The sequence below is a fragment of the Cimex lectularius genome, unplaced genomic scaffold, assembly GCF_000648675.2.
Source record: "Cimex lectularius strain Harlan isolate CLEC.00 unplaced genomic scaffold, Clec_2.1 scaffold281, whole genome shotgun sequence".
NCBI classification, from domain to species: Eukaryota; Metazoa; Arthropoda; class Insecta; order Hemiptera; family Cimicidae; genus Cimex; species Cimex lectularius.
Window position 1 is genome coordinate 309,427 of NW_019392843.1, and position 11,128 is coordinate 320,554.

Genomic DNA, 11,128 nt, shown 5'->3' on the forward strand with positions numbered 1-11,128 from the left:
CTAAAAAACAATAATCAAAAACTTGCCGAATCAGTCGCGAACTTGGAATCGCAATTAAACAAGGGTATAACCGAACATGCTACGAGCGCACCAAAACACTACTTTCGGAACAAACGGTTTGTCCACCACCCGAAACAATTGAAATCTCTAATTCCGATAAATTCCCGCGATACTTGGTTGATCTTATTAAAAATTTACCTACATGACTGAACCCATGGTCGATCCTATCCTTTGTAGAGAAATTGTACAACTTAAATTTATCCAGCCCGCAATGGTTTGACGAAATTTTTCGTCAAGCCGCAATCATTCAATCCATTGATATAGTGATTCAAATTTCCAATTTAGAACCAATCGGAAAATTAACGTTCGAAAGAGTAAGCACCTCTGTCACGAATCAGTAGATAGATATCAGGACAAAGACTTTTCTAAATTCGCGTAAAGTGCTCAGAGGGTACAAAAGAAATGAGGTCGCGTCAGAGGTTCGGAAATTCGCTGGCATTTTATCCGGAAACAGAATTGTTGCAAATTTTATTATCCGGAGTAAACTTAGACACGTGAGCTAGATTTCAATTCATAGAACGCCCCCGAACTATTCACGATTTGGAACTTGTAATACTCGAAGTGGAGAAACAAGAAGTTTCCCATAAAACTAGCAACTGTCCAAATCAAAGCAAACAATACTATCATAGAAATTTTAATAAAATAAAATTTAACAATATCGATAAACTTAGGTATAGCCCACCTTCAATCAGTACGGAAAATACGTCAGAGAAAAATCCGCAGACTAACAAAGAATTTACCGCATCACGTAACCACAAATCCTCAGTGGAAAAATAAATTTAAGCTATGTTATATTGATTACAAGACGGAACTCCCCCGATAAAGCTGAAAAGGGCACACCTCATCTCTCCTCTAGAGATCCCACCCAGTAAAACAAAAAATGGGCAAAATTTTAGTAGCAACCGTTCAAAAATTAAATTCCAAGGGAAACCCAACCCAACGTAAACCCAATAATAACAAAAAAAACTAATACCGAGGATCCATTGTACCACCAGTCCCAATACAACACAAGGTCGTTATAACCATATACATAGTCTTGCTAATAATTTTAAAACTTCGGCACTTCTCGATACAGGCGCAGCCGTCTCCTGTATGCAAAACAATTTTCTTCTGTCGACAACAGGTCCTATAAAAAATAACATGGAACCAAATAATAATTGTCGGAAATTAACAAACTGTAACCATCAAACACGGAACCCAGTAAAAAATAAAAATAGACTCGTTTACTTGGAACCATAGTTTTTTAATTGTCCAAATTTACCAGCATCCTTACGTCTCGGCTTAGATTTTATTTATAAAACCTTCATGGTCATGGACCCCGCACATAATATTGTCACGCGCCCGCCTGTGTCTTCTGGCTTTCGCGGTGGAAGCGGCCGCGAGAGCACCATATTCCTCTGACAGTTGGCTGGATTCCTCAGGTGTGCGTGAGACTTCCAAGAGAGCGGAACCAGGCCGAACAGGCAGAATTGATTAACTTAAGTATAAAAAATTGCTTAATGTTTTTTTTTCTTGGATACCAGGGACTGGAGGAGTTCCCTCCTGAGCACTGCAGCTAAGCTGTACAGCTTATTGTACTTTATCCATGGCTGCACATTTTGGGGGAGGGCTCGCAACACAAATGTGAACTTGAGCCCCCGTTGTACCGGTGTTCTTCCATCGAAGAAACTCATTTTTAAAGGGGGTTGGGACCAAATTCAGGGTCGCTGAGATCCGATCCCGCCCCTTTCATTGATGAGTGCCGTGTCAATTTCTTTCAATTGGGGCCACCGGTCCCCTTAGGCGTCAGAAAAAGTCCAGAGGCGACGCTGGGGATCGAACCCACGACCGCGGGATCTCCTAGCCGAGAGTTTGACGCATTAACCACTCGGCTACCGCGGCCCCCCCAACGAAAACCTTAATGTAACGGTTGGGAAAAGTTGGACAATTCGAGTTTTGCCTGATAGTATTGTGTCATGGTCTCTGTTGGTTCTTCACGCCTCAGAACCAACACCTCCAGGACAGCAGCAAAATAGTATCGCCGAGGGATCCACTCCTCCCAAGTCAACTCATACATCTCAAGACGATATTTCTTAGTAGCTTTCGACAACTTCTACTGCATCATTATGGTCCTTTCGTTCTCAGACCATCCACGAATTCGCCCAAGTTGGTCTATTTTATTTGGCCACCTGACAATGTCTTCGGAATCATCCGGGTCAAAGGGATCGATGATGGCCGGGAATTGATATCACTCAAAAGTAGAGCCGTAAGTTCCTGCACGAGTCGACTTCGACGAATCGCACATCTCGCTCAAAACCAACGCCGGCTGTCGCTGAACTGTCCGCCTGAACTATTCCGCTAGGCGCCATCTAACAACTGCGTAATAACTGCTCCGGCACAGTTCAGCTGGTCGTTGGTTCAGTTGGTTTAGGACCGGAAAATGCCATTACCTTGAAATTCGCCTGAAGAAGCCAAATCCATCTCACCTTTACTCGATAAGTTTCAAGAAGACTTCCCGATCTGATCTCTCGCCAACCCACATACTATAAATCGCCTCTATGAACTCTTTGTCCTTAACTTCGCCTTTATGCTCCGTCCTCTGAAATGTAAAAGGATTAGTAAAAGTAAACAACAAATTTGTAAGAGTTTAATTAATCAAAGTCGCTCCTTTCAAAGACGCCGTTTTTAACTACAAAACTGCGTAGTGCGTACTGCGTAGTCTCCGCTCAGCCTACGTCACTGTCATCCCTTCAGGGTTGCTAATCATTCCGGTGTTGCCGCCGTTTTTCTTCTATGTATGCGCATGCGCTGTCTAATAATATGAAATAACTGTAATACATTTTAAAAAATAAACTTTCTTTTACACTATTTACAACTATCCATCTAAACAAAGTTGACAGATTTATCATTGTCTCTCCTGACCAGAATCTATGAAGTAAACGGATGGAGGAATCCATTGTTTGATATTTTAATTAGGGTTTTTTCTTTGTAGCGGACCAGAGAGATATGTGTTTGGGAAGGGTTCTGGAAGATCGGAAAGATGAGAGTTGTATTCGACGATTCACCATTAACCGGTAGACAGTTCTGTTATAGGAAGGGATTGTTATCAATGCTTCTAGCGTGACGTTTGGATATGGTTTGGAAGATGGTCTTTAGAGAGGAAATTATATACTGTACTGTAGAATTATTTTAACGATCACACATTTAATATATTATATTAAGGTGGCCAAGATTGAGGCAGAAATTTCGATCTAATAAATTTGTAAAAATGTCAGTAGTTGTCGAGCCAATTCGTATGACTGAGGGATGTCAGCAATTGTATTCACTGAGAAGAACACTACATTAAAGTAATTGATCATGCTAATGAGGTTTTTAGCCTCGCAGAAACGAATATTCCCAAGTGGAAAACGGCCTGACGACATCTACAGCTGCCGGTACATTTCCTTTCCTGACTCGTCGTCTGTTGTCTGTGAATGGCCCAATGACATAGGGAGGCGGGGTGTTAAGGCAATGAAAGGCCCTGGGCCTAGATTAGACCCAGGACTGAAGAGCATATTTCCAGACGAGAAAGAAATTGATGATCCGTGAACAGGAGATAAGAGGGAACGCGCTCCACATGTCTCTTACTTTCTATATTCCTCCTTCCTTTATTATCCATATTTCTCCAATTTTCCCCCTCAATTTTCAATTTTGTTCTGTCACCCACTATGTAATTCGCTACTGCAAAATGAAATAAAATAAATGGATCAATTTTAAACTGAATTTTTTGGTAATTTTTAATTTAGTCTTTGTTCGTCATCTGAGAGAGGACGTCCTAGGCCAGAGGAAAAGCATTTCGGTGCACATTACATAATACCTACTCTTAATTAAATTCGTCTTTATCATTTAATTTACATCTTACTTGAAGAAATACACACATACACACACACACCCACACACACACACACACACACACACACACACACACACACACACACACATATATATATATATATATATAAGAGTATAACTATTTTATTACATAAATGAGGTGATGGTGATGACAATACAGGTGTCGTTTCTAAAATTTGGCACTCTCTCTCACTCCAGAGATTTTGTAAGCATTTTTATTAACACATAACAACATAGTCTTAAGTTAGATTTTCCAGAAGGTATATCGGAGAAATTTGATTTAGATTAGGAAATTAGAAGAAACTGAATGTCCTTTTTTGGAATTTCTCGAATAAAAGTTTTTAAAAACGCATTTAACGCAAGAAATTATTTAACTGGCGCAGTCAGTAGGACATTGTCGAAAGTTGTTGAATGAATATGGAGTAACTTTCCGTTTCAACGGTTAATCGACAATAGGACAATCAACAATCGGCGAAGAGTTCAGCGCATATGAACTTTATGCCAGAAACACACTTACCCGATGCTACGCCATGCGACGCTACCCGATGCTACCCGACACCTTGCAACCTTTTGGTGGGGTGTGCACATCTATCCGGCGTAAGTACACGTCGCGTACAGTCCGCAGCGTTTGTCACAATAATCACGATCACAATCCCAACGCATCTTTTGCTCTTAATGCACTATTTTGAGCAAAACCTTGTAATAAATTGTTAGTTAAATTTTATTAGCACAACCATCTAATAAATTGTTTGTTAAACTTAATTGTTTTAAATAAAGTTACTCCTAACCATCATAATTAAACAATGTTTATAAAAACTTATGCATTTTTGATCTCGTTTAATTTGGTTTACATTAAAATAACATGTTGTAATCAATATAACGACAAAATTACATATACTTAGTTTGAAATAAACTACAAAAAATATGAGTGTCCTGTTCTGATGCTACCCGACATTAGAAAATGGTGTAATTTTACGAGCAAAAATATGAAATAAATTGTTAATTAAATTTTATGAGCAAAACCGTGTAATAAATTGTTCCAATTTTAGTATATGTACCACCGAAGCGAGTACAATAAATTGTTAGTTAAATTCATTATATCAAAAAATCGTATTCTGGTGTTTTGATTAATTTTCTACCAAACCATTAAAATTAATTTTTTAAATAAAAACTAATTGATTTTTAATCACAGTTAATTTGATCTATATTAAAATAAGTATGTTGTAATTAATATAACGACAATAATACATGTAGTTTGAATAAAAATATGAGTGTCCGGTTCTTTTGTCTTCGACTGTACTCGACGCTACCCGACGAAAATCTTAAGTTATTTTTTATTGATCTCGGTAAGGGAATTAATGGGCCAGTTTTCAAAGTACATTGTTTATTTACCCTTATTCTTATACCATCGACAGATACGAATCAGCTTTATTCAACGTCTTAAATGCTCGGTCTGTCCTTTCATTATGTTGGCTTTGAAAAAAACATTCTACTAAAAAATTGATTTTTAAAGAATTACAGTTTCGAAATAAACCTGAAATTTTATTAAAAATCTTAGGTTTTACGTTGTTTGTAAAAAGAGGTTAAATCAAAATTATTTTCAGAGCGAAGGAAAAAAGATTTAATGCGACCTTCGAATGCGTTTCATATTCATCAATGGTCGAAGGAAGGGCTAAAGGTAGCGCGGCGGGGCGGCCGTAAATCGTTGAGTTCGGGCATATTCGGCTGCCCTCGGAGGCCATATTTCTAAAGACGAAGTGTCGTGGGGACTCCTGGAAATGCAAAATCCACACTAAACCGCAGCGTTTAGATGGAGGGGAAAAATCCGTCCAACGCGGCCGAGAGCGGTTCCTACATAGTGTGAGGACCTTCTCAATTCCGCACCGAGCCGCGCCGCCCCACCAACCTACTGTGCGTCCAGCTTTAGAATTCTTTTTTCTTTGTTTCAACTTTTATCAATGGAATTTGTAGTAGACTATAGTTTTCTTCGTGTCTTTGTAAATTATGGTAATTTGGAAAAAGACTATCTCATTTGGAACATAATTCAACATGCCGAAGGGTACAGTTGTCAGTTTCAGGTATTTCGCTGTCCTCAGAAGTGAGAAACAATTGCCCACATCGAACACGTATCAATCGAATTACCTCCTCTAGGTCCATAGAATTTTCAATACATTCTTCCCTACATCTTCGCTGACGAGAGCTAGTAGATGCGACAGCGTCACATTTATGCGTGTCTACTAAATTTTGCGTTGCAAAAAGGATACCACATTTACATCAAAGGAACTCATTTTTACAATTTGAATCTGTCTTACACAAGCAAGGAGAATTCATACATAGAGAGCACAAGTGAAAACAAATTCTGTCGTCAACTGCCGACTGGAATGGTATTTATTGTGGTAAGTGATAGGTAGTTGGTACCATATTTCACAAAGTTTTATTTTCATTTAATTTAAAATCACGAGAAAATTGCCATTAGTCAAAGTACTATGGCCCAGTGGGCGCCGAGCAGTACGGGTTATGGGCCCGAAAACTGTAAGGCTGCGTAAACGAGTTTCTGCAGCTGCCGGAATGAGGGGAGTGACTTTTTATACTCCTGGAAGTCTTATTTCCAATCATTTACAACAAGTGCCGCCACACTTAGAATTTATTTCCCACCCTCAGCTAATGTAATTTTTAATTGTTTTCACACGTTGGGAATTGCAACTCTAATACCAATTTGAAAATTTGTAAACTATGAGATGTTAAACAGGAAACGTTTAGATGTTATTGATCATGTGGGAAATGCCGATGCGCCATCTGTTCCTATCGCCTTTATTTGTACAGTGAACTTGAATAATGGGCTGTTCTCGATGCTGTCGGATAAGGAGTTGTTGCTGCTTATCAGTCAGGGTCTGGAGCCACATCGTCGGTTGGTTATGCGTCGTATGTCTTCAAGAATCATGTTGAATTCTCATTTTTCATGTTGCTGTTTGTCCTTAGATTCAAGGTGCTATAGGTCTGACCTTTATTGCGCGGTTCTTGGTGCATTCCAGGTCATTTTTAGGTAAATACTAAACGACAAAGTCTGGATCAGACATATCTAGACTTATGTTTAAATTCGATATAAAGCGACGAATAGAAATTTATTTTAGAAATTTTAAGGTTCAAAGTGCTTAATAAACGTGAATGAATTCGTATGGCAGTTTCCTTTTTAGATTTTTAAACCAAATACGCCCCAATACTCCAATAGTTCTAGATTTGTGATGTTTTGACCCATCGGAGATTTCCAAATGAATGTTCCTTTTTTCCAGAAATTGCTATGTTTTCCCCCGGAGTGATATTTTTCTTCTTCTTATTGGCAGCTGGATTTTGTGTTCTCCTGGGGATTTGGGCGGTCAGCAACAAAGGGTTTTGTCAACGACAAAGTAGTTTATAAATTAATTATCAAAATAATTCCAGGAGAGCGTCACAGTGCTGGATGGTGCTTATTGCATATTTTGGATTATGATTTTGTTATCAATATTTGCAGGCATTGGACTAGGTATAGCGTTTATGCACATTGAGATGACGTCCGCTTGCTATGCTCCAGTTATAGGACTAGGCGTATACAATTGTAAGCGATATATTTATAATAATGTTATCATATAATATTATTTATAAAGTATGTTACAATATTATTTACAATATTTCAATATTATTCATTTGCTATAAAACACACAATATGTGCGTACGTTTTTGTTCTAGGCGTTATATCAGTTTTCATGATCGTAGTTAACAGTTACAAGTTCGAAAAGCAAGACGAAGAAGAGGCGGAATATTACGATGATTATTATTAATATGTACTTTTTAAATAAAAACTGCCACAGATGTATAATAATCATATGTGTACTGATCATTAGGGACAATATTTTTTTTACAAGCCGTATTGTATGAAATGCATTTCGAAATAAAGCAACAAGATGTTGTGCCTGGTCGACACTTGCTGTGTCATCAGATCGCTACAAAGCGGTGGGAAACTCATTGGTTGGATCATGGCCGTAAGTATTTACAATATTTCCGTCAATATGGAAAATAACAACAAAGAAAACATTTAATCAGGCTGGCGGCCTGATAGGAATTTTCATGCAAGTGAATCAGATCGTCCACGGCTCCGTAGGTAAACGACCGACAGCTCATTACCTAAACGAAAATCGTTGATTTGCCTTTTGTATTTAGATTGGTCCGTTGTCCTCTGCATTTTGTACTTCATTTGGAATACCATTGTCGGGGTTATAAGTTTCGTTGCTTATAAATTGGTGAGATCTAATTATACCAGCTCTTAATCACATTAGAAACGTTTAATAGTTAATACAAACAGGACCGGATGGATTTAATGGAAAAGAACAATTATGCTTTATTGGGGGCAGTCATCTTTGGTGCTTTAATATCCCTCGCTATTGGAATAGGTGGTTTAGTCGGCTGGCTAAAACACCAACCCATACCCGTAATGATACTACTTTTATCTTGGGATGGCAAGTGTAGCTTTAATTCGTGCTAAACCGGTCACATTAATCTTCGGCATTGTTCCAGGGCTCATGTACTACTTCCTCCTCGTTCTAAGGAGCTACCGATATTACCGATTAGCGTTCGACGACAGCAACACAACGGAGTAACAGATTTCAAGGTTTTATGAATACTTGTTTTCTCCTCGCTTCGAAATTCAGAACATTGATGGTGAAAGGTACATACGTATATACGTTTATTTTAATTATAATTCATGAATTTCAAATTGGCTAAAAGTCGAGGTCAACGAATCATCAGTTATTGCAATTATCACCATAATCTAAACACTATAGAATTTAAGATATTGTTGAACTTCTATTATACACTAACTAATAAGTAAAAAATATGACAAATCGAAAAAAAAAAGAAAATGGATACAAAAACTGCATATATTGCATAATTTTAATCTGTGATTCGACTTGGCTTTTTAATTGAATACAAATTATTAAATCATGCGTTCAGCATGTACCTAACATAATTCAGTTCAATGTATGTTCAAATCCTAATACAATGCACTTCATACATATGTAATAAGTTTTACTAAATGTTTATTGCGTAATCTGACTTTATTTTTAGTTGACTAGTTTCGTGGTCCGCTCGACCAATTAAAAAAACTAGCGAATTTAATTAGTTTAAAATGAAGTATATCTTCACTAAAGCTTTCCGTGGCCATTTAATTTGTCGCCGATAATCAAATAGATTACACGACATTTGAAAAATGGCAAAAAGGAGGGAAAATTCAAAAAGCAGGGGTTGAGAAGGGAAGTTAGTGTCCGAGTGGATCGACGTCACGATAGCTCAAGTGGTAGAGCAGCGGCGTATCTAGCGAAAGATCGTGTGTTCGAATCCCGCTCGTGACACTGACTTTTTTATCTAAACTAAAACCACAATTAATCAATTTATTTTTAACGATGAGCTAGATTATCGACCTGCTGGAAACATGAAGTCTTTTCGGAGGATCTACGGAAGAGGTCAACCACAGAGAAAACTTCCTTTCGGTTTACGCCGAGCTTTCGACAGTTTTTATACTGTCATCTTCAGGGCCTGTTTTATTATCATATAAAAAAACAAACAATTAAAACATGAAAAACAAATTGCACAAGAATTGAAATATCTTACTTAAACCGTAATGGGGAAATAAAAGACATCGTGTTTTGGGCACAGAAGTACATTACGTCTTTTGGCGCTCAGCATCTAAACATTATTTAAACTGAATAAATTAATAATTATAAATTACAACTAAAAGTACAATAAAAATTAAAAATTAAAAAACGTATACAATATATATATATGTATACAATAAGATCACAAATCAAAAACAAAGGCTATGGGAGAAACTCGTTTTTTCTCCCCTGGTTAACAAATTCCGCCACTAGGGCGACGTTCTCATATCCCTCCTTTGCTTAGAATTTTTGTATTCGTTTAGGAGGCCTGCATAGACCGAAATGGATCCCAACCTATCGGTTTGTAGATTACAAGTATTTGGGGTGACACTGATATATACTTTTTCGGTCAGTAATCTCCTTTCCAAGTTCGACTCCCCGGACGAACGGGTTTTTCATGTTTTAATTGTTTGTTTGTTTATATGATAATAAAACAGGCCCTGAAGATGACAGTATAAAAACTGTCGAAAGCTCGGGAAAAACCAAAAGGAAGTTTTCTCTGTGTTTGACCTCTTCCTTAGATCCTCTGAAAAGACTTAAATTTATTTTTACTCTTTGTTTCTTTTTCAAAATATTGTAAATTCTTTTTCCATCCAGAATTGGGTAATTGATATTGGGGGATATTGAACTGTTAACAAAAAAAAATTGAACTGTAAAACCAGAAAATCACTCACGAGAAGAATATCGACGCAATTGGGCCAGTGATTCCCACCATCTTCAGGGATAACATATTTACGCCTTTTTAATTTTGAACTGGGAAGTCAGCGTCAGGTGAACTTGGGGAAGAACAACTATTACAAAGGTCGAAATTGAAACTGCGTACCCACTCTGTTCGCGAACCAGTAGCGCTCCGCGATCCTGTAAATACATCAAGTGCGCTCCCCAAGAGATCCACAGTGTTCACCCGAACGTGGAACAATTGACATGTCGTCGACTTTATGGCTCGACATGTTGAAATTTGGCTAGTGAAGCATATATATTCATCCACTATTTGGCTTTAGATTATAGAAAGCCTAGCAATAGTGATTATAGTTTTTGGTTAGCAAATTTCTATAAAAGGAGAGCTAACCATGACTTCCAATTTAATTATTTTTTTTAAACCAATTTCTCGCTATGCGACTTCTTTCAGGGTCTTTTTTTATAGTTGGAATCTTGAGGATCCCACAATAATTTTGGAACAGTTCGATAAGAACGAGACATTTTTTCGGCTTTTGGAGATTGTACTGTGTGATCGTAAGTTACAAAAGCTGTTCACATTACAAAACGTTCCTTACTACCGTTCACGAACCTACTGCGCTCCCCTTTGAGTTCGCCCAAAATCCGACAGCCGTTGGGACGCTCTTGAATGTTCACGAACTCGCTCCGAGCGCAGAAGCGTACACACTAAAGACGAACTTGGTTCGCCACTGGTTCGCGAACATAGAGGGTACTTTCGAGATTTTAGGTTTGCAATTGCGTCCTTTACATGTTTTTGTGAGCAGAACCAATGAGTGCAATGAACCGACATCCCTGTA

The 11,128-nt window shown here is 37.9% G+C and overlaps 1 long non-coding RNA gene across 4 annotated transcripts; it reads left to right on the top strand.

Annotated features, from left to right (window-relative positions):
- Positions 1 to 6,373: 6,373 nt before the first annotated feature.
- On the top strand, positions 6,374 to 8,417 carry LOC106667958. Of its 4 annotated transcripts, XR_001340673.2 has the most exons (9): positions 6,376 to 6,852; positions 6,910 to 6,973; positions 7,221 to 7,303; positions 7,369 to 7,522; positions 7,654 to 7,748; positions 7,809 to 7,946; positions 8,008 to 8,065; positions 8,125 to 8,204; positions 8,267 to 8,417. It is a non-coding gene; the product is annotated as an uncharacterized LOC106667958 (long non-coding RNA). The 4 variants fall into 4 exon arrangements; XR_001340675.2 differs by having other exon boundaries at positions 6,374 to 6,852; positions 7,654 to 7,946; positions 8,254 to 8,417; XR_001340672.2 differs by having other exon boundaries at positions 6,375 to 6,852; positions 7,654 to 7,946.
- The last annotated feature ends 2,711 nt before the right edge of the window (positions 8,418 to 11,128 follow it).